The sequence below is a fragment of the Gekko japonicus genome, unplaced genomic scaffold, assembly GCF_001447785.1.
Source record: "Gekko japonicus isolate JY-2015 unplaced genomic scaffold, Gekko_japonicus_V1.1 scaffold41, whole genome shotgun sequence".
Classification (NCBI taxonomy): domain Eukaryota; kingdom Metazoa; phylum Chordata; class Lepidosauria; order Squamata; family Gekkonidae; genus Gekko; species Gekko japonicus.
This window is the reverse complement of record NW_015170888.1, coordinates 1,137,854-1,164,858: the sequence shown is the minus strand read 5'-3', so window position 1 is coordinate 1,164,858 and position 27,005 is coordinate 1,137,854. Positions and strand designations below refer to the sequence as shown.

General features: G+C 47.7%; 1 long non-coding RNA gene across 2 annotated transcripts in view; it reads right to left on the bottom strand.

Annotated features, from left to right (window-relative positions):
* Positions 1 to 231: 231 nt before the first annotated feature.
* The window catches only part of LOC107116482, a 52,472-nt gene continuing 25,698 nt past the window's right edge, over positions 232 to 27,005 (bottom strand). For both annotated transcript variants that reach the window (XR_001482709.1, XR_001482708.1), the window contains exon 3: positions 232 to 868. This is a non-coding gene — a long non-coding RNA (uncharacterized LOC107116482). The remainder of the gene's footprint in view (positions 869 to 27,005) is intronic.

The window sequence follows — 27,005 nt, the reverse complement described above, 5'->3', positions numbered from 1 at the left end:
CTAAACGACGCCAATCGATCAAGACTGAAGAAAAAGCAGTAGATTTGGAAATACTGCTGAAGGGAAAGCAAAACCTGCTTCCATTCTGATCCTAGGTGGTTTCATCCCCTACTTCTAGGGATCTCATACCCTGCTCCCCAGGAGAGTGCAGTACTGTGTATAAACCACACATTCACACGCACACCACATCCCTAATAATATATGAGTCTTTCTTCCCTGCATTCAGTGGCCGTTGTGTCATTGCGAGGAAGGTCAATTGGACCTTGGTTCTTGAAGCCCGCCACTTCCGGTGCCCTTCAGCTATCTTCTTTGTGCTGCGTCGGGGGGCCTCCCTTCTAAAAAAGGGCCTGAAACGACGGTGCCGTCACTCTTTGAAGGAGGCCATCGGCTGAGATTTATCCCTGCCTTACCAAGGGTGAATGTCGGCTGGGCTGTTTTAAGCTGTAATGGTGATTAAATCATAGAACATTCGCTATTGTATGTCCCTCTGATTTTTATCTCCATCCTTTTCACATTTCTATTCACTAAGCGAAGGCATGAGGCTTAATGTTGTATTTCTGAAAGGTCCCTGGACAGATTTAGTGCTGGGAAGGAATATATATAGACAGCTGGAATGAGGTACCCAGTTTTTACTACAGAGAATGCCTTGTATTTTAATATGCTCTTCTAGCCAACACTCAAAACGCCTTCCTGGCTTGTTCTCCTAAGGTCATTGGAGTTATTTGGAGGTTTCGGGCTTCCTGGATCCGGTAGGTTACTCTCCAGGACTCAGTAGATCAATGAGGAGGCCACAAAAATGACATTTGTGGCTGGCTTGATCCAGAGTTGTTTGTGGCTCAGTGAGCGGTTCTTGCCGAGGCGCACTTTCCTACAAGAAAATGGAGAGATTGTGTCTAAGAATGAGAGACTCATCTGCATTCCCAAACACTAGCCCACAGGGCAAAGACTTGTGACTTATATCCGTGCAAAAATATCCGGAGTATAAGGGAGCGAATGAGGCCGAGCTACCAGGTCAGGAATACATACCAGCCTTCATACCCTTGACTGCTCATATCAACAGTTACCCAATCCCACCATCAGGTGCTTACCCAATAGATACCTCCTTCATACCCTCTTCTGCTCTCACAAAGCCCCAGCAAAAGATGCTTACCCAATCCTCTTTTCCAAATATCTCAGTTCTGCACACCAAATGACATATATATCAAATATGATAAGAACATATGAAGCGGCCTCAAGTTTAGACCATTGGTTCCTCTAACATAGTGTTGTCACCTTCCACTGTCAGGAGTTCTGCAAGGTCATTTCCAAGAGACCTTTTGAACTGTAGATGCCATGGCTTGAGCCTGGGACCCTGGGCATGCAACAGGTGTGCTGTACTGATGAGCTATGATTCTCCACTGCAAATTACATTGGGAAAACATGATCCCGTTCGGTGGGGTGGGGTGGGGAGCTATCTTATTTTATTTAAACACTACGAAATTGACTCATGTCCATAATCAGTCATTTGACCTCGCTTTCATTTTGTTTCTGCCGTGTGATCTCCTGCACTCATCCTGGTCAGCGTCACTAAGTCCATACGGTCTCACAGCACGGAGAACCGTCGGAATGAAGAGGTGCCTCAATTCTCAGGCATTCCGCCCTCGAAGAGGCGACCTCTTATAAGTTCCATGGCCAGGGTCCCTTCGCTGGGCCCCTGGGGGGGGGTTGCAAGCCGGCGCACCCCCTTCTTCGGCTGGAGCGCAGCTTCACCCCCCGGGAGGTCCGGGAGGTGAGTCTGCTAGCGCGCCGCCATAAACCGGAAGTCGACTGGGAAAACATGATGAGGTAGCATTATTCTGTAGGGATTGCCAGTGGCTGTAATGTTGGGAACAGGAAACACTGTTTCATGAGATTAGCGTTGCTGTCTTTGAACCAAAGGACCACAAAGTTAGACAAGTGGTCTGTTTCCCAAAGTGGAGAACTGGACACCTGTTGGGAAGTTCACAAAGAGCTTGAAGAGGATGACCAAGGCTTATCTCCAGCATCTGGAACTCGAATACCTCCGACCAAGGAGCTGATGTTTGGCTATCATGTCTAACAAATGTTAATAGACTGGTCTGCTATGGCAAGTTTTAGCACGTCTAATGTCTGTAGTGGAAGGGAAGGTGGCGTGGTACAGCCTGATGTCATCAGATCTCATAAGCTAAGCAGGACCGGTAGTTGGAAGGGAGACCACCAAAGAAGACTCTGCAGAGGAAGGCAAGGGCAAACCACCTCCGCTTCTCACTTGCCTTGAAAGCCCCTTGCTGGGGTTCCCAGAAGCCAGAAGCTAAGCAGGATCAGTACCTGGAAAAGAAACTGCCAGGGAAGAGTCTGCAGAGGAAGCTAAACAAAACACCTCTGCTTAATCACTTGCCTTGAAGGCCACTTGCTGGGGTCACTGTAAGATGGCTGCAACCTGGAGGCACTTTATATACACACACAATGCCTTTAGTGTATGTAATCTGAGTCTTTAGACTGCACTGGTCCACTGAAGCTCCACCTGGCTGATAGAGTCTAGTATGGATATTATACGAACTATACATAAGAATTGTAGACCTTTTTTTAAATAAAAGAACTGTATTGTCCAAATTGGAGCTGCGGTGGCTCAAGTGGTTGAGAGCTGTTCTCTCAAGAGTAGTCCTTGAAAGAGGGGAAGGGAAAGGAGATTTGTAAGCCCCTCTGAGACTCCAAGTGATAACTCCAATCTCCTTCCTCTCCTCCTCTCCCCCCCTCTTCTTCTTTCTCCTCTTTCTCCTCCTTCTTGTCCTCTTCCTCTTTTTGGCCCAAGATGATATCATCTGCTGCCAAGAAACTTGGTCCAAAGACCCACTGTCTGTAGATGGATTTACAATATACCACTTTCTAGCCACACCAGGGGAATGGAAAGGAAGGACCAAAGGAGGCCTTGCTCTCCTTATATCCACAAGACGGCATGTGACAGTTACCCCACTGACATTTTGTGAACATTGGGCTCAGGCCTACATGGTCACATATGGGCAACAAACCTTCCTGATTATAAACCTAGCCGGTTTGCTGTAGCGGTTAAGTACACGGACTCTAATCTGGGAAAACCGGGTTTGATTCCCCGCTCCTCCACTTGCAGCTGCTGGATGACCTTGGGCAAGCCATAGTTCTCTCAGAGCTGTCGTTGAATGGGTAGTTCTGGAAAGAGCCCCACCTACCTCACAGGGTGTCTGTTGTAAGGAGGGGAAGGGAAAGGAGTTTTTAAGCCACTGTGAGACTCCGAGTGAAGGGTATGGTATAAATCCAATCTCCTTCTTCTTCTCTAAATGTCTGCCCCCTTCCTATGGCACCAGACAGTGGGCACACAAAATATGGACCAAGTCTGAACAATGGACCAGTCAGTCCCACTTAGTCTAACCCTATCTCACAGGGTCGTTGCGAGGATAAAATGGAAGAGAAGAGAAAGATGTTAGAAGCAACAACTGGGAAGAAAACAGGGCATAATATCTAAATAAATAAATAACTTTGTGAAGGTGTGCTGCTGACCCCCAGGAAAAAAAGATTCTGGTGGGGGCTCGGTGGACTACAGCAGGAGGCGGAATTGGCGCAAATTGCCACCTCCTTCTTAAGAAAAGGTAAGTTGCCCTTAAGTCTTTGGGATGGTGTGGCTGACTGTAGGCCGTGTGGTTGACTGTACACATCCGGATGTGTAAAATGCTGTGTCACTCAGAGCAAGAAGCAGAGCAAAGTTCGAGTCCAGTGGCATCTTTAAGACCAACAGAGATTCATTCAAGGTATAAGCAGAGGCAACTAGGGTTGCCAAGTCTACTTACCTTGGTGGCGCGGGAGCCTCGCTGGGCTCTGGGAGCTCTCCGGCGATGCGTGCGCGCACCGCCACATTGTCACAGGAAGTTACACGCTACATCGCTCACATTGGGGGCGTGGCCCCGATCGTCAGTGGGGTTTTCCCTCCGACGATCGGGGCCACGCCCCCAACGTGAGTGATGTGGTTGCGTCACCAGAGGTGCGCTTCAGGGGGTGGAGTTCCCCCCCCTGGGCCAAATTCCGAGATGGCGGAAATCGGGCCTCCAAAGCGGGAGTTTACCCACCCCCACTTGGCAGCCCTAGAGGCAACTGGGTGAAGAATGCTGCCTGAAGGCTCTGCGGATGCAGCCGAGGAGCCAGACAGTATATGTGCACACAAAAGCTTATACCTCAAATAAAACTTGGTTGGTCTCATGGGTGCCCCTGGACTCAAACTTTGCTCTGGGGCTTCAGACCAACATGGCTAACCACCTGAATCTATCAGAATGAGAAGGAAAGCAGGTTTGAAATCCACAGCTTCTCAGAGGCAGGGAGTTCGTTGAGAATACCCCCAGAGTAGATTCCTCCTGTTGGCTGTGTCTCCGTCATCTTCATGGATGATCTATTCGGAACATCCAGAGCACTTAATAATGTTGTAATATTGTAGAAATGATTTTAAATGGTTTTAATTGTGTTTTATGTGCGGGCTTATGCCTGATTGTGAGCCGCCCTGAGCCCGTGTAGCGGGGAGGGAGGGCTATAAATTGAAATTATAAATAAATATAAATAAATATAAGGAGGAGCCATGGCTCAGTGGCAGAGCATCTGCTTTGTCTGCAGAAGGTCCCAGGCTTGATTCCTGGCCTCTCCAGTTAGAAAAGGAACTGCTCCCTCTAAGCCGCGGAGTCTCGTGAGCAAGAATTCTACTTTGTTTGCTACAAGCATTGAAGCTGTGAGTAGGGTTGCCAAGTCCGTCCTCGTTGTGGAGCGGGGGACTCCCTGGTTGATCCCGGCGCGCGCGCGCGCCGCATCCACATCACCAGGAAGTGACGTGACGAAGCCGGGCACGCTGGGGGCGGGGCCACGACCATCCGAGGGGAAAACATAGAGTTTTTTCTCCGATGACTGTGGCCCCACCCCCAGCGTGCCCGGCGTGGTTGCGTCACTTCCTGGTGACGTGCACGTCGGGGTGGAGTCCCCTCCCCGGGGCCCGATCCGGTGGCGGCGGGGAACAGGCCTCTGGGGTGGGGGTTTCCCCGCCCCCCAGGGGGACTTGGCAAGCCTAGCTGTGAGCAAGCAATTTGACTGCTGCATAAATTAGTTTGCTCCGGAGCCATCCTTCCTGAGCTAAGACAAAAATGTGTGAGTTGGAGGCCAAAAAGCTGTGAGCTAACTCACACTAACTCAGCTTAGAGGGAACACTGTGTGGTAGCAGGTGATGTGAAAGACCTCCACTTGAGACCCTGACCATTCCAGTAGACCAGGAGTTCCCAGCCTTTTTGAGCCTGCAGGCCCCTTTGGAATTCTGATGGATGGGTCATCGATGCAACCACAAATGGCTCCCCAAGAGGCGGAGCCAACGACAGAATGCCAGGGCGTGAGCAACTCTTCAACAGTTCAGGCCGAGGCGCTGTTGAACAGGACGCCTTTTAAAATTAATATATTGGTTTGGTTTGGTTTGCCTGCACTCTGCTTACATTCACTCACGTGGTGGAGATCCTTTTGTGCTGTGGTGGTGGCAGCTGCTTCCAAAGCCACTTCTAGAAAACTTGTGCTGCCGATCAGATCTGCAATGGCCAATCAAAAGCTCTGCTGGGCTAAATCCCCACCTAGCCCTGCCCACTTTCTTAAAAGGGCAATTTGGTGGGCCTCCTGATTTTGATAGACTACCGGCGGCTTCCTGTGTTCATGTGCTCTTCCATGGTGCTCGCCTGATGAGGCCAGATCAAAAGTGGACTCTGTTGACACACCTGAACCCACCAATCACGCTAGAGGTTAAGAATTGAACCACCTTTTCCATGGGGCGTCCGCTGACATACACGAAAGAGTTCGGAGCCAGTTACTTACAATGGAAAATTCCAAAGTTGAGGTTTTTTTCTCCATCAAATCAACATTACAGACTCATAATGCGTTCTTTAATTAGACATTGCTATTAACTGGACTGTTGCGTGATTTAAATCTAGCTGTTAATCTCCCTCACTCTACGCTGCCGTAGTTTTTATGACATCTAGTCAGTGACTCCTTTATGTAGTAATCTATCTGAAAACCACCTTATTTTTTCCCCTTTTTCTTTTTTTTACCAGAATAAAGGACAAGAGACTGAAATGAAAGCTTTTTTTAAAAAAGTCTGTCCATTAGTAATTTTCTGCTTAGTATTTGAAAAATGGCTCATTTTAATTGCTTCACAGAGGAGAAAGCTATCAAAGCTAATGTTCTTTCTTTCCAAACTTTTGTAATTATTCCTAGCGCACTCTTATTTGAAATGGCTTGAAAATATTTTCATTAAAATGTAGATTTCCCTCCCTCTCTCTCTCTTCTCTTTCAAATGGACTTCTATTCCCTAGTGGGGTTTTTTTCCACTACCCCCTTCTCAGTACGTATTGATGAAAGCCAACATCTGAAAATGGATTTGTCATTAACATTGCTAATAGTCACTGAAATTCCACCAGGTTTCAATTTAATAAACTATAGAGTCTTCCGAGGAAAATAAATGTCTATGGCATGGGAATATTTACCTATTTTCCAGAAGGCTGGCTTGACCTCAGTCTCTTGAACTTCATTATTAGTTCAACGTTCAGTGCAAACTGTCGTATCATTTTCTCTCTTCCCCTTGCCTGTAAGATTTCCCTGCAAGCTCTTTGCCCGTTGCCAACTACCACTCCCATCATCCTTTGCTGCAGCCCAGTGTGAGATGAGATCACAGGGCTTTGGTCTGGCTTATTTCAGCACAGCACCAGAACAATCCTGCTTGTCACGCTCTGTCCTTTTTCATGGTACATCACTGTGAGCTCTTTTAAGGACGGTACGATTTTTGCAGTCCTAAAAACACTTTCCTGGAAGTAAGGCCCCATTGAGTCAACTTCAGTAGGATTGTTTCCCCACCCACTGATCAAAAGCTAAGAAATCTGCCCAGAAGGCTCTTAAAAATTGGGAGATGTAAAGATGGGAAACATGCCTTCTGTTTCTTAAGAACCTGGGATGATTCTCAAATAATACACAGGGCGGAAACTGGGACGGACAAAGTCGCTCCTGGTCTGGAATCTGTTGAGGAGCGTTGAGAGCTATTTTGGGTTCCGTTCTTCATGTTGCAATAGGAGAGCTACTGTGAGCAATAAGTACATTTTTAAGAGAGAGACAGACAGACACAGAGAGAGAGAGAGAGAGAGAGAGAGAAGGAAAGAGAGAGAGAGAAGGAGGGAGGGAGGAAGAGATGGACGGGTGCGTTATTCAGTTGATTCACGTTGACTAAGAAAACACTGTTTAGGATGACAGGTTTTCGCCTCCATTTCTGGGAGAAGAAAAAATCCTCGACATTGGATAGAAGAGAAAAGGGGGAGGGTTTGGCTTCCAAGGAATGAAATAAATAGGGCAAGGGAGCGCTTCCTGACTTAATATCCTGGCTTAATAGAAAGGCTAGTGAAAAGACTTCAGTGGGATTCTGAGTGAGTCCTCCTTTGGACTACACTGTAAAACTACCAGTTCTATGCAATACGGGACTAGGCATACCACTGGTATAGTACAGCACAGAACTTCTTATTCTCTCTCTCTCACTCACTCACTCACACACACACATAGAGCACATGCACAAGTAGGGGCTGCCAACCTCCAGGTGGGGTCTGGCGATCTCCTGCAATTGCAGGTGATCTCCAGGTAGCTGCCACTCTGTGGCATCACAACCGTGCTGAGGACCCTCCCCGTCCCAGTTTCCCCCCCTCCCCAGGCACTGTCCCAAAATATCTAGGAATTTCTCAGCCTGCAGTTGGCAACGCAAGACAAAGCGACAGCACCTTATTCTTTCCATCCCTCAAACGAAGAGAGACAAATACGTCCCACAAGCTTGTGCCCCCAGCCCCGCCTTCAAGAGCCTTCTCTAATTATCATACCTATGGCCAGGGGTATTTTGGGCAGGAACGCACAGGAACGGAGTTCCGGCTGGCTCCCAAGTTGGCCACGCCCAGCAGGAACTCATTAGCATAATAGGCCACACCCAACAGCAGAAACTCATTAGGATTGGCTATAATTAGGGGTGTGTGGCCTAACATGCAAAGGAGTTCCTGCTACAAAAAGAGCCCTGGGTGTTGACAACAAACAAGGTAAACAGAATAAGAAGGGAAAGGTGGGTGTGGCTGGATGACCACACTTCTGGTAATGTGGGGGTGTGGCCTAATATGCTTATGAGTTCCTGCTGTTGGGTGTGGCCTATTATGCTAATGAGTTCCTGCTGGGCTTTTTCTACAAAAAAAGCCCTGCCTATGGCTGCCATGCTTGGTATCTACGCCTTCTCCCGGAGATGTGAGAGAGTGAAGAAATTCAGGGAAGGTAATGGAGCGGAGATGTTGGGATGCCACCGTTATGTTTTTAATTATCGGGGAAACGACTTGGCCCTTAGTGTCCTGAAGCAGCAATGACTTTGTCCCAGAATAACAAAATTTATGTCCAGTGGCACCTTGAAGACCAACAAAGGTCCCGGCCAGACGCAGAATCAGCCACGCGGTAGGGATGCATGCCAGGCAGATTTTAAGGGTGCAATCACACGAAAACATCTGGCAAGAGTCCCGCAGCCGTCGGCAACCCATATCGCCCCGCAGAAGATGCGGAGTAAAAAGATACCGGGGAAAGTGCACTATTTCCCGGAAAACGCGCAGCGGGACGGGCGTAGGATCGCATAAGCGCCGGTATCCCTTGGCATCTGGCACCAGTCTGCATCCCACCGGATTTTTTTTTACACCTCCATGGTATGTGCGCGAACGTGGAACTGCGCATGTGCACAAACGTATTACTGCTGTGAACCGCTTCGCCCTTCTTTGCCACGCTTCACCATAAACGTGTGATCGGCAGCTGACGGCCTGAGCACGGAGCCTCAGAGGAACATCTGATCGCGATACCGCGCTTCGTTTTGCTCCGGAGCAAAAAGCCTCGCTTCCCCGCTGAATTATCTCCCTCGTGTGACCAGGTTCAAAGTTTTATTCTGGGCATACTTTGTCAGTCTTCAAGGTGCCCCTAGACTCAAACTTTTTCCTGCTGCTTCAGAACAACATGGCAACCCACCTGACATAGTCCCAGAAGCCATTTGTGGTGTTTGCTTTCAGACAGCAGCCTAGATAAGCATATACAATTAAAAATTCAGCTCGCTTAAAAAAAAATAAAATAGGATTGTAGCTATCTGGCTGGCAGGTGTTTATTTATTGCAAAGGGTCAGTTGGGAATGGTTCCGTAAACAGAAGAGCAATCGACATTACCACTGATCAGGATTCTCTCTTCCATTTGCAGTCACTTTTTCTACACAAACAGATGAAGCCGCCTTATGTGGGATTTTTAAAAACCAGAATGCAATCCACATAATACCTTTTTTAAAAAATCATGTTGCAGCAGACTTCTACTGATCCCATACAGTTTTCTAGACACGAGACGTGCAATGGTGGTTTGCCATGGCCTGCCTCTGTCTTCGTAGCAACCCTCAACTTCCTTTCTGGCCTCTCATCCGAGTCCTGACTGTACTAGAAGAAAAGTCACTGCTCACTTCTTCAGTGACTCACAAAAGCTCACAATAATGTTAGATGAAATCATTCAATCCTAAAAGAAATCAACCCTGACTGTTCCCTGGAAGGCCAGATAATGAAACTGAAGCTCAGATACTTTGGCCACCCAATGAGTAGGGAGCACTCACTGGAGAAGAAGACCCCGATGCTGGGAAAGACTGAAGGTCAAAGAAGACGGGGACGGCAAAGGATGAGATGCTTAGACAGTGTCATAGATGCAACGAACATGAAGTTGAGCAAACTTCAGAGGATGGCAGAAGACCGGAAGGCCTGGCGTGATCTGGTCCGTGGGGTCGCGAAGAGTTGGACTCGACTGTGCGACTGAACAACAACAACAAATTTCACACAAGAGCTGTGCCACGGTCGCGCCTCCCTTTGCCCCGCTTCTATTGGTCCATCTCCCACTCGAAGTCATGTGGGTGCATTTTTACCCATGGCTTTGCCCGATTTTCCCTGCCGTTTCGTGATCCTGTTTTTTTAGGATCACGAAACCGCAGGGAAAATCGGGCAAAGACGCGGGTCAAAATGCGGCTGCGTGGCTTCGAGTGGGAAATTGACCAATAGAAGCGGGGCAAAGGGAGGTGCGACCGTGGTGCAGCTCTTGTATGAAATCGGTGTTAGTCTTTAAGGTGCTACTGGACTCTTGCTCTTTTCTACTGCCACAGATGTCTAACATGGTTACCCACCTTGATCTAATTGTACTAGGGAAGACTTCAGTTGATACTCGGTCAGTATTTACTTATTTACTTCATTCTACCTAGCAGTTCGAAAGCAAGAAATTGCAAGTTGATAAATAGGTACCACTTCGGTGGGAAGGGAACAGCGTTCCGTGTGCCTTGGTGTTTAGTCATGCCGGCCACATGACCACGGAAACGTCTTCGGACCGCGCTGGCTCTTCGGCTTGGAAACGGAGATGAGCACCGCAACCCTAGAGTCGGTTTCGACTGGCTTCGAGCAAGGGGACCTTTACCTTTACTATGGAGGTGGAAAGTGCAGTCACATCACAACCAACTTATGAAAACCCCATAGGGTTTTCATGGCAAGAGGCAAATGGACGTTGTCATCGTTTGCCATTGCCTGCCTCTGTGTAGCGACCCTGGACTTTCTCAGTGGTCTCCCATCCAAGTACTAACCGGGGCCGACCCTGCTTAGCTACCGAAATCTGGAGAGATCAGACTGGCCTCGGCCATCCGGGTCAGGACATCTTTTATTAGAACCAAGCAAATGACGTAGAACCATGTGTGATCTTTCAGTTGACTGTAACCCTTCATCAGTCTGGACGATATTTTGGGTAAAAAACACAACCTGAAGGAGTCTCAGAGTGGCTTACAATCCCTTTCCCTTCTTTTCCCCACTACAGACACTCTGTGAGGTAGGTGGGGCTGAGAGAGCTCTCACGAGAACTGCCCTTGAGAGAACAGCTCTGAAAGAACTTATGACTGACCCAAGGTCACACCAGCAGCTGCATGTGAAGAAGTGGGGAATCAAACCCGGTTCTCCCAGATTAGACTCCATGCTCCTAACCACTGCACCATACTGGCTTTTGTACTGAAGCAGTGGTCGTTTTCACATGCTACAGCAAGTGCACATACAACCTGCATGCACGAGCATACACCTGTTTGTAAGAAAGAGCCACGGTGGGTTCACTTTGCTGGTGAAACCGGGGACCAGTACCTGGATAAATGCACAGTTTCAGTCACACGCATTTACGCTGTGCACGCATTGAATGTAGCATGAGAACGGCTCAGTGCACATAAAAAAGAAACAAATCATGGAAAAATAAAGTTACACGGCATCCACTGTAACTTGGGAACAGGGCTACTGTCTCTCCAGGGTCTCGGGGAGAGGTCTTTCACTTCAGCTACTTTATTTTTAAGTGGGCATGCCAGTTAGGGTTGCCAGATCCAGGTTGGGAAACTCCTGGAGATTTGGGGGTGGAGCCTGGAGAGGCCAGGGATCTCAGTGGGGTACAACACCATAGACCCCGCCCTCCAAAGCATCTTTTTTTCCCTCCAGGGAAACTAACCTCTGTTGACTGGAGACAAGCTGTAATTCGGGGAGATCCCGAGGTCCTACCTGGAAGCTGCCATGTCCACCAGAGATTGAATCTGAAACCTTCTGCATGGCATAAAGATGCTCTGCCACTGACTATGGTTGCCAACTCCAGGTTAGGAAATTCCTGGATATTTGGGGGTGGAGTCCGGGGAGGGGAGGGGAGGTACCTCATCAGGGTACAGTGCTTTTGTTCAGGGCTTTTTTTTTTGGAGAAAAAGCCCAGCAGGAACTCATTAGCATAATAAGGCATACCCAACAGCAGAAACTCATTAGCATATTAGGCCACACCCCTGATAGTACAGCTCATTAGCATATTAGGCCATGCCCCCATTTTACCAGAAGTGTGGTCATCCAGCCACGCCCACCTTTTGCTTCTTATTCTGTTTACCTTGTTTGTTGTCAAAACCCAGGGCCTTTTTTGTAGCAGGAACTCCTTTGCATGTTAGGCAACACACCCCTGATGTAGCCAATTCCAATGAGTTCCTGCTGTTGGGTGTCGCCTGTTATACTAATGAGCTCCTTCTGGGTGTGGCCAACTCAGGAGCCAGCCGGATGTGCGTTCCTGCCCAAAAATAGCCCTGGTTTTGTTCATGAGAACTGATCTCTGCAGTCTGGAGATTAGTTATGAAGCCAGGAGATCTCTGCCCCCTACCCTGCCACTGATCCATGCTCTTCCTCCTCCTCCTCTTCTCCCCCTTGCAGTATCACATGGGCTGCGATCACACACACTAAAGAATCCACTTTCAATCCACTTTCGAATTGGATTCTGCCAGTTCACACAGTAAAATCCACTTGGAAAGTGCATTGAAAGTGGGTAATCCACTTGGAAAGTGCATTGAAAGTGGATCGAAAGTGGATCATTTTGTGTGTGTGACGGCAGCCACGGTGCCATTTTTTTTAATGGTCCTTCCCCCAAACTCCCAGCAGCTGCCACTGAAGGGCTGGCAACCCTAGCTGAGTCATGCAAAGGAGTGCCTGCAACAAAAAAAAGGCCCTGGGTTTTGACAACAAACAAGGTCAACAGAATAAGAAGCAAAAGGTGGGTGTGTATATATATGTATGGTATCAGATTGATGTAATTTCTGTGCACTGAGGACAAGCAAGTCCTAGGTTACATATGTGAAATGATTTGAAAAATATTTGAACACCTGGTCTTAAAATATTTTATTCATCATGTTAAAATAAAACGTTCCATAATCATTTCTTTTCTTTTCTTTTCTTTTTTCAATTTTTCCAATTTTTTGGAAAAAAACAAAAAAGGCTTCAGGAAAAAAACGGGGGGAAACCGTTTCCCCCCCCTCCCGAATTTTTCCATTTTTTTTCTGGGCCTTCACATTTCTAGCTGAGAAAGCTCTTTTGAGGACTGCTCCTGAGAGAGCATCTCTGAGAGAACCATGACTGACCCAAGGTCACCCATCTGGCTGCATGTGGAGAAGTGAGGAATCAAACCCGGTTCTCCAGATTGGAGTCTGCCGCTCTTAACCACTACTCCAAACTGGAGCTGAGGGTGACCTACTTAGTTCTCCTCTCCTCCATTTTATCTTCACAACAACCCTGTCAGGTAGCTTTGTCGATTGAAGGTCGACCAACGAGCTTCAGGGTTAAATCAGGACCTCTCTCCCCTAACCATTACACCATCCAGTCCCCTAACCATTATACCATTATACTACAGTACATCTTCCTTAGGTCCCTAAAACACAATTTGGAAACCACAATTCTAGAAAGATTGATCGTTCTAAAAAAAACTGGTGCCTATTCATAGCGTTAATGAATAGTTGCAGCGGTGAGCAAACAAACTTTTCCAGACTCCAAAACAAAACAGTCCCTCCAGCAGAATCAAAGAACTGTGTTTCCTGGCTAATATTTGTACAAGCTTGTTCTTGCCCACAATGGCAAAGTCCCTTAAATGAGTTTCTTGGAGCTATTCTTTCTAGCCTTCTCGCTAAAGTTTTCTTTATCAATCACAAGTTACTGTTTAAGCTGTAACCCCTTGATAAATGGAGTTCCACTAGAATACCTGTGTTCATTAAAGCAGAGATGCCCGGGACAGTTTTGCTTTCTTGCTGATAATTTTACAAGACCTTTCTAAAATATGTATGTATAACGATTATTATGGGGTGGCAGAACAAAAGAGAGAGAGATCTGGGGACTTAACACATCTCTCTTTTTATCAAGAGTTTAGGAAATACGCTCACCATTCTCTTGGCTGTTACAGGCACAATGTCTTTGCTCCTTTCTTGGCATCTCTCTCAAGTTGGAATGATTTTTCCCCCTTAGTCTGGCAGGACATAGAGGGTTGCCGACCTCCAGGTGGGGCCTGGAGGTCTCCTGAAATTGCAGCTGTAGCAAACACATGTAATTCACTGCCACAGGAGGTGGTGGCGGCTACAAGCACGGGCGGCTTCAAGAGGGAATTAGATCAGCATCTGGAGCAGAGGTCCATCAGTGGCTATTAGCCACAAGTTATGGATAGGGACTCTGGGGCAGGTGATGCTCTGGTATTTTCGGCCACTGTGTGACGGAGTGCTGGACTGGAGGGGCCACTGGCCTGATCCAACATTGGCTTCTCTTATGTTCTTATAGGAACTCTCTGTCTGGGGCAAGTGATGCTCTTTCTTCTTGGTGTTTGGGAAGGGGGGCAATAGTGGGAGGGCTTCTAGTGTCCTGGCCCCACTGCTGGACCTCCTGATTGCACCTGGTGTTCTTGGCCACTGTGTGACAGAGTGTTGGACTGGATGGGCCACTGGCCTGATCCAACACTGGCTTCTCTGATGTTCTTATGTTCTTAGCTGTCCTCCAGGTTCCCCTGGAGAAAATGGCTACTTTGCTAGGCAGGCTGTATGGCAATATACCACAATGGCCTTCCTCAACCACCCCCCCTCCCCAGGCTCCAACTCCAAAATCTCCAAGAATTTTGCAACCCAGAGACCATAACTGGATCCTTTTCTGGATCGAACCTCACACGGGTCTGTCCCTCTCTGGCAGATCAAAGCCCTGTGCAGACATTGCATCCATATGTACCGGGGAGGCTGGCAACCATGTGTCGATCTTCCTGATATGTGTGGTCGGCAGGGCTCTTTTTGTAGAAAAAGCCCAGCAGGAACTCATTAGCATAATAGGCCACACCCAACACCAGAAACCCATTAGCATATTAGGCCACACCCCTGACAGCACAGCTCATTCGCACGTTAGGCCGCACCCCCATGTTACCAGAAGTGTGGTTATCCAGCCACACCCACCTTTTGCTTCTTATTCTGTTGACCTTGTTTGTTGTCAAAACCCAGGGCCTTTTTTTGTAGCAGGGACTCCTTTGCATGTTAGGCCACACACCCCTAATGAAGCCAATCCTAATGGATTTCTGCTGTTGGGTGTGGCCTATTATGCTAATGAGTTCCTGCTGGGCGTGGCCAACTCGGGAGCCAGCCGGAACTCCATTCCTGTGCGTTCCTGCCCCAAAATAGCCCTGGTGGTCGGCATGTTGTTGCAACAGTGGTGATGCGTGTATTTTACAAACTTGTACACATGGAATGGCCACTGGGTTTTCCAGGGTTTTCATTCACGTGTACTGAAGGTAGGTGAGCGTACAAAATACATGTGTTGCCCTGTCCATACCACGTTGCCACCATGTATATCAGGAGGATCATGCATAGGGTTGTCAACTTCCAGGTGGGGCCTGGAGATCTCAAGAGTTACAGCTGAACTCCAGATAACAGAGATCAGCTCCCCTGGAGAAGATGGCTGCTTTGGAAGGTGGACTCCACGTCATTATACCCTGCTGTGGACCGTTGCCAAGTCCCATCCATCTCAGGCTTTACCCCCACCAATCTCCAGGAATCTCCCTGCCTGGAGCTGGCAACAGCAGACCATGCTCTTGTCAAGCACGGTTTCTGAACTTCCAGTGCACACGGACAGCACAAAGGCTCAACTCTGTCTCCAACCCTGCTTGGATTTGTATCTACGTCTCCCCTGGCCAATCTAGTAACATAGATCACTCCATTTATTTCAGGGGCATGATGCCCTTCGATTTATTTATTTATTTCCCAAGTCAACAGATACCCAGCAACTTCCTGAAGGTAACAAAGGGATCTCTCCCCCCCCCTCCCCCTCTGCCTTGTCCTTTTTCTAATTTGGAAATATTGCCAGGGCTGGAAAGTATGTTAATCTACGTGCTTTTAAAATGCAGGGGAGGGTACTTTTAAATCCGCGGTGTGCAATTTGCGGTGGTCATCTCTAGAAATGCAGCTCCATGATCCTTTTTTTTCCATTTGGAATGAATGAGGCTAATTAATTTCAGGCCATACTTGATGAGGTCAGCACCATACGAAGGGCTGCGTGCTAGACATTGCTAATCTCTTTCAGCTGAGAGTGATGAATTAAAGATGAAGCCTTCCTTCACAGGCCTAATTTAGAATGTATATCAAAAAAAGACGAAGAAGAAGAAAAAACCTTCGGCAAATAATGCCATACCCTCCACAACAAAGGGAAACTTGTTCTTGCAGGCTCCCATGTAACGTTGATTTGGAGGGAATCTCCAATTCGCTTTGGGAGCCTAGCTACGGATGGGTAGAACAGATCAGAGAATCCCCAGCCTGAACACTACCTGGCTTTTTTTCCGTGGCTTGTGTTGAATCATGTTCCGTGTGTGTGTGTGTGTGTGTGTGTGTGTGTGTGTGTGTGTGTGTGTGAATGCTCCCTCTAAGCTGTGCAGTCTTGTGAGCAAAAATTCTACTTTGTGAGCTACCGGCATTAAAGTTGTGAGCGAGCCATTTGGCTGCTGCATAAATTAGTTTGCTCTTGTGCCGTCCTTCCTGAGCTAAGACAAAAATGTGTGAGCTGGTGGCCAAAAAACTGTGAACTAGCTCACACTAACTCAGTCTAGAGGGAACACTGTGTGTGTGTGTATTGGTTGTGTAACTCGATGATTCTGCATTGTTCTCCTGCTGACCACATGTACAATTAACTTGTTATATCTTATGCTTTTAGGTGGATACCTAGACTCTTTTTCAGATTACTTTTTAAAAACGCCAAGTGGAAATGCAACTGACCGATTGTTCCCGAACATGAATAGCAAACAGATAGGCTTGTTGGAGCGCCAGGATTGGGTGACGGGAAGTACAGTCCTGAACAAAGTTAACACCCTTCTAAATCCATTGAAGTTAGTGGGTTGAGGAGGGTATAATTCTCTTTAGGGTTGCACCATCAGCCACAAATGCAGGATGAGCCACAGTTTTGTAGGAAAGAATCCTTCAGACCAAACTGCAATGTGTTCTGTGTGGGGTTTTTTTCCTAACACTTTCTTTCTCTCCTAAAGCTGCCACAGTTTAAGTGTTCTGCAAGATGTTGAAAATGGAATTATTCAGGAGAGCATTTTTATAAAGGGACTGAGTTGGTAATAAAATGGCAATGTTCAGTCAGACAGTCGAGCATATCCAAGCACGCCGGTTAGGATGTTACACTGGGATCCCAGAATTCCCACTGTGCCGTGACCTTGGGCCAGTCCCACATTCTCAACCTAACCTACCTCACAAGGTAGTTGTGAACATAAAATGGAGGAAAGAACAAAATAAGCTGCTTTGGGTTCCCACTGGGGAGAGGTGAGATATAAATAAAGTAAAATAAATACGTAATGAGAAGGGAAGGAAGGAGGAACAAGCAAGACATACACACAACTTCAACTGTAAATGACTTATGGCAACTCTACAAATTCATGACCTCCAAAATGTCCTCTTGTTGACAGTCTTCTTCAGCTCTTGCAAAGTAAAAATTTGTGCACACCCCCAGCTTCATAGAGGTTAAAAATGACATTTAAATACCGTCCTGTTGGTTTTTTTTAAAGGTCCCGAACAACTGTGATTTTGCTAACCATGTCAATTGGCTTCAGTGCAATTTAATTTGTTAAATATCTTCAAAGGCAGGTGATTAAGCGGCTAACAATTCTCTACTTAGTTAGCCCTAGTTAACCCTGAAAGGTGTTTTGCATCTCCCTTGGTTAGCAGAACTTGTCACTTTTGTTCTTGATTTTTTTTAACCACCCAAATCCAAAGCTTGCAAAGAGGAAGCGATAAAGTGTCTACTTGCTTAATGATGGCTCTTATACATTTTTATTTATTTACATGTGAATGTAAATAAATGTATTTGTTGTTGTTGTTGTTGTTGTTGTTATTTCTGTGTTTTCCTGCAATGGAGGAAGTGTAGATTATCTGATAGCTTTTATCAGGCCAGTCTGATATAATACCAACACACGCTTGGTTTCCAGCTGACAAAGAGACTGCTTCTTTGAGCTCAGGACAACCGTAGACCATTTTCACAGGAGATGCTAAATCTGTACTCTGGAGTCCCACTCGTGCTCTTTGTTCTGAATCTGAGTGCAAAAAAGAAACGGACCTCGTGTTGCAGCCAAGGTGGGCTTTTCTCTCTTCAAAAGAGACCCAATTTAAGGCTCACAATGTCCCCGGTCTTCATTTTCAAGTAATTTTACTTGAAATTATCTTAGGGTTGAGTCATCTTAGGGTTAGAGCAGTGGTCCCCAATGTAATATCCATTGGCACCCACCAGTGTTCCCTCTAAGCTGAGTTAGTGTGAGCTAGCTCACAGTTTTTTAGCCTCCGGCTCACCCATTTTTGTCTTAGCTCAGGAAGGAGGGCTCCAGAGCAAACTAGTTTATGCAGTAGCCAAATGGCTCGCTCACAACTTTTATGCCAGTTGCTCACAAAGTAGAATTTTTGCTCACAAGACCCCACAGCTTAGAGGGAACATTCGCACCCACCGGTGTGCTTCAGGGTACACACTTGCTTGTTCCTTAAGGCATGTCTTCCACAAAGCCAAGAGCCAATCCTGTCTGTTTTCCACTCCATTGGAGTAGGAGATGCTTCACAACACTGCCTTTGTGGCTTTGGGAAGCGCTCAGTTGACTCCATTGTAAGATCTCCTGGCATTTAGTGATTGGATCCAACCCCCATGGCAGTCACTTTCTTGCGGCGTCCTCCACCTGTTGTCAAAATTCCAAAAGGACCCACTAGTTAAGCAAGGTCGAGGACCCCTGGGCCACATGAACAGAAGAACACGGAAATGTTCTGAATATATAAATAAATGAGACGCTGCCTTATATTGAGTCAGAGTGGGGATTCAAACCTGCGTCTCCCGGATTCTCTAACAACTGTGCCACTCTGGCCCTCATTGTACACTTCATGACTGTGGCATGACCCATACAAATTGCAAAGTGGCCCGAGTACACACGTTTCCTCACCATGAGGGATGACATGCATGTGTGAATGAGTTAGGGTTGCCAAATCGGGCCGGGGGGCGGGGAACCCCCCGCTTCCGCGGCCCGATTTCCGCATATGGTTTTCCCCTCCGACGAGCTCAGCCACGCCCCCAACGTCAGCACGTCGCCTGACGTGCTGCCGGCGCGCGCGCGCTCACGTCCACGCGACTCCCGGACCGCGGCGACACTCCCCCACCGCGGGGGGAAGAAGATTTGGCAACCCTAGAATGAGTCATTTCTAGTGTACTGTCCAAATTTCCTTCTCTTCACATTCCGTCTTGAAGGCCAAACTCCACGTACCAATGGCAGATAGCTACAATGACATCAGAAGGAGGTTAAGCTATCCAAAAGAGAGTTGTGGGTCAGGGAAACTAAGCCCACTCCACTGTTCACTTTCCTGGAGCACAGCATGGCCGGCTCCAGCTTATTTTGCACCCTAAGCGAGGATCCCTTCTCCCCCCCCCCCCCCCCCCGTGCACCCACCAATTTTTTAAAAAATAAATGCATTTTAGGAAGAATGAAAACCACAAATAATCAAGAAACTCCCAGAGAACGGGGCCGGGTGCAGTTTGGTGCCCCTAAGGGCCATCCCACTCTAAACAATCGCCTAGTTCGCCTAGTGAGTGAACCGGCCCTGTCAAGGGGTCTGTTTTTCCCTTTTCATCCAAGTTCACTTCCAGAATAAGGATAAAAATGTTTAGGGACAGAGGGTTCAGGGAGGAGGGAGAGTTCTGCACCTCTCCACCACGTACCTTTTTTTCCCATTTGAACCATCCCCTCTGCCCTCTGCTTTGCATAGGATTGGGGTAGATTTCGACTTAAATATACAGATCTGCCACCAATACTTCTAGCTTGGCCCTCACTGGCCAGTCTCTAAGGATACACAGCAATACTTCCCTATAGAGCAGGGTCTGCGGCTCAGTGGTAGAGCACCTGCTTGGAATGCCAAAGGTCCCAGGTTCAGTCCCTTGCATCTCCAGCTAAAAGATCAGTTAGTAGGTGATGTGAAAGACCTCAGTCGGAGACCCTGGAGAGTCACTGTCAGTCTCAGTAGACAGTAGACTACAAGGCAGCTTCGTATGTGTGTTCAATCCAGCAACCTGCAAGTATGTATGTATGGCCCCTTCCAACTCTGTGATTCTGTGATTCTATGCAAAGATGGGAATCAATTTCAGTGGGCAGGTGCGTATGGGTTCCTCTGTCGGCAAGCACTGAACCGATGTGCAAAACAGATCTGCAGGATGCTCGACTACAGATCGGGACCGCTGCAGCCCTCACACAGTGGTGTGGTTTGGGCTGCCGGCTCACGGGTTCTCTCGAGAAGTTCCTACAATGTCCCGATGATCCTGACCAGCAGCTAGCGATAACAGGGCAGCTTGCCTTTGCGTCGCAGTAGTCCTCATTAGAAAGAAGCTGTTTTTAATTATGTCCGGTCGACATGTTGAATCAATCTTTTGATCCTTTGATTGCTTCTGAAAATATTTATATTGCTTAATAACGCACATTTTCTCCCTGCCCCCCGGGCTGTGATTAAACCCAGACAAGGTCTGCTGAAGCCCAACAAATATGCGCGGGGGGGTGGAGCTCTTGGGGGCAGGAAAGGGGAGATAAAGACCACAGGTTTTTCTTATTGTGGAACCATTAGAGTATATAAATCTGGCCATTTGAGTTGTAGACACATCAGAGTGTGGTTGTAATAAATACAGATTGGAGCATTATGCTCCCCAAATGGACTTCATGGATCATGGCCCATGGTTTGTTCAGGTTGCACCTGAAGTCGGTTTCGTTGCTGCAGTTTGGAGGCGTTTAAAAAAATTTGAATGGTGCATTATTCCACTTGGGGGCACATTCCTCGGCCCTAACTGTCCACCTAGTGACAGGATCAGATCTTTGAAATAAATCAAAACGGTCTTCTTTGAAAGGAACATACTTTCCTTTTCATGCATATTCGTTTATTTACTCCTAGCTATAGATCCTGGTATGCGGTGGACACATTCATGAAAGAAGGGTCTATCTGTTAGTCATAATTTCTATTTTTTTAAAGGACTGGAAACGAGATAGCCAATACTGTAATCAGTGTTCCCTCTAAGCTGAGTTAGTGTGAGCTAGCTCAGTTTTTTAGCCTCCGGCTAACACATTTTTGTCTTCGCTCAGGAAGGAGGGCTCCAGGGCAGACTAATTTATGCAGCAGCCAAATTCGCTCACTCACAATTTTAATGCCAGAAGCTCACAAAGTAGAATTTTTGCTCACAACACTGCACAGCCTAGAGGGAGCATTGATTGTAATGCCCTTGTATAGATCTATGCTATGCCCTCAGTTGGAATAGCACACATGATTCAGGCTGCAGAATTTGCAGGAATAGTTTAGAATTAGGCAACCAAGAGGGATACGTGTTTGGGACATACTTATTGACTTGAGGAACTATTACATTGTGGAAATCATTACCAGAGGATGTAGTGATGGCCCCAGCATAAAAAGGGGTCTAGCCAAATTTAGGGGGGAGAGGCCCACCAAAGGCTACTAGCTGTGGTGAGTAAAGGGAGCCTCCACATTCAGAGGCAGTCAACCTCTGAATACCAGTGCTAGGAGGCAGCATCAGAGAAAAGCATCAGCCTCTATGCCCTGTTGTTGGACCTCCAGAGGAACTGTTTGGCCAGTGGGTGAGACAGGATGCTGGACTTGATGGACCACTGGTCTGATCCAGCAGGGCTCTTATGATGTTCTGATCAGGGGAAGGCCTCAGTCTCTATGCCCTGTTGTTGGCCCTTCAGAGGAACTGTTTGGCCAGTGTGTGAGACAGGATCCTGGACTAGATGGACCCTCACTGGTCTGATCCAGCAGGGCTCTTCTGATTTTCTGATCAGGGTGAGGCCTCGGCCTCTCTGCCCTGTTGTTGGACCTCCAGAGGAACTGTTTGGCCAGTGGGTGAGACAGGGTGCTGGACTTGATGGACCACTGGTCTGATCCAGCAGGGCTCTTCTAATGTTCTGGCCAGGGGAAAGCCTCAGCCTCTATGCCCTGTTGTTGGCCCTTCAGAGGAACTTGTTGACCAGTGTGTGAGACGGGATGCTGGATTAGGTGGACTATTGGTCTGATCCAGCAAGGCTCTTCTGATGTTCTTATGAAGGCCTTGGCCTCTATGCCCTGTTGTTGGACCTTCAGAGGAACTGGTTGGCCCCTGTGTAAGACAGGAAGCTGGACTAGATGGACTCCAGGTTCAGATGAAGTATATCCTTATAGGTAAGTTTGCCAGCTCCACCTTGCCAGCTCAACCAGTGGGTGAGAGAAGGGCACGCAAGCAGGTGGCAGAGGAGGTTTGCAGGTGGGGCAGGTGGCAGCGGTCCCTGCGAAAAGCCCTGGGCCCTAGCAGAGGCCCCACCTCACCGTACACTGACGCCGGTCCTGATGCCATAGTAGGGTTGCCAGGTCCGACTCGGGAAATATCTGGGGACTTTGGGAGGTGGAGCCAGGAGACTTTGGGGGTGGAGCCAGGAGCAAGGATGTGACATCACTTTTGTGACATCACTAGGGTTTCCAGGTGAAGCCAACAAGCTGGAAGGGAGTTCAGGCTGTCACATTTAAGCATTCATTTTAAAAGGCGTTCCTTTTAAATGCTTTCCCTCCATTGGAAATCATGGAGGACGGGAGCACCGCAAATATGCCGCAAATGTGGTGCCTCTACCTAAAAAACAGCCCTTTGAGACCCCCAAATACCCCCAGATTGATTCTCCAATATACCCTATGGGGACTGATCTCCAAGCAGTATAATGGAGCACCCAGTGGCCATTCCCCCCCCCCCCGAAGTGGGGAGAAGGGGCTCCAAACCGGGGGATCCCCTGCCCTCAGCTGGGGATTGGCAACCCTATGCCATACAGTCTACCCTCCCAAGCAGCCATTTTCTCCAGTGGAAATCAGCTGTCTAGGGATCCGTTGTAATCCCAGGAGATCTCCAGGCCCCACCTGGAGCTTGGCAAGCCCCCATTATATTCCACCTATTAGTGATAAGCAAACAAGCCTTTGTGTGATAACAGCGGTCTTCCCAAAGTATCCCACTGGCCAGTGTCAGAGACAGGATTCTGGACAAAACAGAGTCCAGCAGGGCTCTTCTTCGCCAGCCTTGAAATGAATAGAAGAACCGTGTGAATTTTTTTTGGCAGAAGCCTGACAAATCTGTTTGGGGAAGTTAAAATTACTGGGACAAGCAAAATTGCATGTTATTCGACAAGGTCCCTCTGTGTCACTCCCTCGCCTTGAAGTGGTATCTCTGAAAGAAACTCTTTCATGTATTAAGAGCTTTACAAACTAGCCCTTGTGTCTCACGCTCGGCCCAGAGAGAGAATTGTTCCGGGCCACGTGTTTCTATATTTAAAAGGGCTTAAGCCGAAAGGTGTGCATTGCCTGGGTTTTTAAAAAGGGGGGGGGAGGTATTCTGATTGCAGATAACCGCTCAATTTGATTTAGTGTTGAATGATAGTGATAGGGTTGATAACGCGGCATTCATCGGTAATTCATCTTCTGCTGGTAGAAATTTACCGCAAAGCAGAGCTTTCCCAACACTGACAAGTCCTATTAATCTTCTTCAGACACATTTCAATAGGTGTCTCCAGCTAGGCCCTACATCGAAACACTCCCAAGCATCGCCAGAGACTAGGAGAGGCCTTCGTTTCAAGTCCCACTCATGGGGGAAACCGTGTTGTACTGTTTTATTTAAATCCTTTCCGTCCTTTTAATTACAAGTGTTTGCCTGCATCATTCCCCCCCCCTTTAAAAAGGCCGAAACACATTAAGCATTTTAAAGTGATCAAGTACAGCCCTACAGCTATAGGGAGTGTAACAGCAAAAGTGCAAAGGTATGCTACATGGTCAAGATCTTCCCCCCCACTCAAATGTTATTGTACTGTTCCATTAAGAAAAACCTTCATCTCTCTGTCCCTCCCTTCCCTCCATCCTCGACCCCTGAACTACACTATGCCAGGGTCATAACACTGGCCTACCATACAGGGGTGTTGGGAAGGGAAGCGGCATGGTATAGCCCAATTTCATCTCCAATTTTAGTATATGTGCTGCCGAAGTGAGCACAGCCCAAATCTGTCTGATCTCAGAAGCTAGCAGAATCAGTACTTAGATGAGGGACCACCAAGGAAGACACTGCGGAGGAAGGTAATGACAAACCTCCTCTGCTTCTCACTTCCCTTGAAAGTCCCTTGCTGGGGTCGCCATAAGTTGGAAGCTAAGTGGGGTTGGTACTTGGAAGGGAGACCACCAAGGAAGACTCTGCAGAGGAAGGCCATGGCCAACCACCTCTGCTTCTCCCTTGCCTTAAGAGCCCCTTGCTGGGGTTGCCATAAGATAGAAGCTAAGCATGGTAAGTACTTGGAAGGGACACCTCCAAGGAAGACTCTGTAGAGGAAGGCAATGGCCAACCACCTCTGCTTCTCACTTGCCTTAAGAGCCCCTTGCTGGGGTTGCCATAAGATAGAAGCTAAGCAGGGTCAGTACTTGGAAGGGAGACCTCCAAGGAAGACTCTGCAGAGGAAGGCCGTGGCCAACCACCTCTGCTTCTTGCTTGCCTCGAAAGCCCCTTACTGGGATCACCATAAGCTGGAAGTTAATAGGGTCCATACTTGGGAGGCCACCAAGTAAGTTATGAGTTATGAATCACCTAAAGGGATTGTTCAAAAGGTCATTTCTCAAGGGAACAAGGGAATGTCAGTGGAATTTCAGGCAGCCTTCGTTGTATCTATTGCACTGCGTTTGTTTCATCGTTATCTCGTTTTGTAATCCCGCTCGATTACATTGCCTATTGCACGTAAGATAATGTTTCACTGCATCGTTCTCCAGTATCGTCTGCAGTATACGGTGGTTTTAGTGCAATATTCTCTCACTGCTCTATACAGTCACTATGGAGTAGTTTTTGAGTGTGTGTTAGACTCTACTTACTGCATTGTTTTGGTTGTAGTCAGTGCTCCTCTAAATTCGACTTTGCGAGCTACTGTCATTAAAGTTATGAGAGAGCAAATTTGGCTATTGCATCAATTAGTTTGCTCTGGAGCCCTCCTTCCTGAGCTAAGACAAAAATGTGTGAGTCGGAGGCTGAAAAACTGTGAGATAGCTCACACTAACTCAGCTTAGAGGGAACGCTGGCTGTAGTCTGTCTGGAGACTCAATGAGAAAGGCAGACTATAAGCCAAGTGAATAAATAACTACACAGACATTCAACTGATGATTTAAAACCCACCACCAGTGCCACCCTGCAATTTATTGAGAATGCTGGTGTCAGTGTTTATTCATTATAGCAATGTGTACATTAACAGCCCTGCGAGGTAGACCAGAATTATTCTGCTCCTTCTCACATCTAAGGGTCCAAGGCAGTGAGACAGCAGCTTGGGGTCAGAGTAACGCAAAGGCTAGGAGGTCACAGAGCTGTGATCCAGGAGGCAGCTGGTTCGGATCTTGCCTCCGCCACAACTGTACTCAGATAGCAATCCTGAACCGGTCTACTCCGAATCTTCCTGAGGTCTACTTGATGGGACTTACTGGGAAAGTGTTTTTTAAGGACTGCACTAAGTAGCACAGGGAAATCATTATCCTCAGAGCATACCCCCATCTGCAAGACAGGGGTGATGAGGGGCTGAACATATGGGGGGAGGCGGGTGTGGCCGATGCTACTGTATACAATGTTACTGGCCGCCAGCCTTATAAGGGAGTGGTGATGATTACACATCTGACCTGAATGGTCCAGGCTAGCTCGATCACATCAGATCCTGGAAGTCAAGCAGGGTGGGCTCTGGTTAGTACTTGCATGCAAGACTACCAAGGAAGCCCAGGGTATCTAACCAGAGCATGGCGATGGCAAACCACCTCTGCACATCTCTTGCCTTGAAAACCTGATGGGGTTGCCAGAGTTCAGCTGTGACTTGATGGCATGTCCCACCAGGATTTTTGTTGTTGTTCAGTCGCACAGTCGAGTCCGACTCTTTGCGACCCCCTGGACCAGATCACACCAGGCCTTCCGATCTTCCGCCGTCCTCTGAAGCTGACTCAATTTCATGTTTGTTGCATCAATGACACTGTAACCATCTCGTCCTTTGCCGTCCCCGTCTTCTTTGACCTTCGATCTTTCCCAGCATCAGGGTCTTCTGCAGGGAGTGCTCCCTTCTCATTGGGTGGCCAAAGTATTTGAGCTTCAGTTTCATTATCTGGCCTTCCAGGGAACAGTCAGGGTTGATATCTTTTAGGATTGATTGATTTGATCTTCTTGCAGTCCAAGGGACTCTCAAGAGTCTTCTCCAGCACCATAGTTCAAAAGAATCTATTCTTCGGCGCTCGGCCTTCCTTATAGTCCAACTCTCGCAGCCATACATGACTACTGCGAATACCCTTGCTTTGACCATGCGGACTTTTGTTGGCAGGGAGATGTCTCTACTTTTTATCATGCTGTTGAGGTTCGCCATCGCTTTCCTCCCAAGGAGCAGGCGTCTTTTAATTTCATGGCTGCTGTCACAGTCTGCGGTGATCTGGGATCCCAGGGACGTGCAGTCTGTCACTACTTCCACGACTTCCCCTTCTATTTGCCCAGGAGTGATGGGGCCGGATGCCATGATCTTAGTGTTTTTTTTTATGTTGAGCTTCAAGCCCACTTTTGCACTCTCCTCTTTTATCCTAAGCAAGAGGCTCTTTAGGTCCTCTTCCCTTTCTGCCATTAGAGTGGTATCGTCTGCATATCTGAGGATGTTGATCTTTTCCCTAGCAATCTTAATTCCCGCTTGTGATTCATCCAGGCCAAAGTATTATTACTACCTGTTAAAGACCATACACACTGCAAAGGTGTGGTTTGAAGTAGCTACTCCGAGATAGGACTCGCCCATTCATTTGGATGGAGAGGCTGAGGAAAGAATGTTGGATTTGGGACTTTTTAGAAGACACCTCACATTAGGAGGGGAGGTCTAAATTTATGCACACACTCACATTGCCACCATGCCAAGTCTATCTTGGTCCCAAGTGATTATCTTGTAAAGTTCTTGAGCCCTGACCTGGATAGGCCAGGGTAGCCCTATCTCACCTCAGAAACTAAGCAGGGTCGATCCTGAGGAGAGGGGGGAGGAGGAGGAGGAGGAGGGGGCGGAGGAGCAGGAGC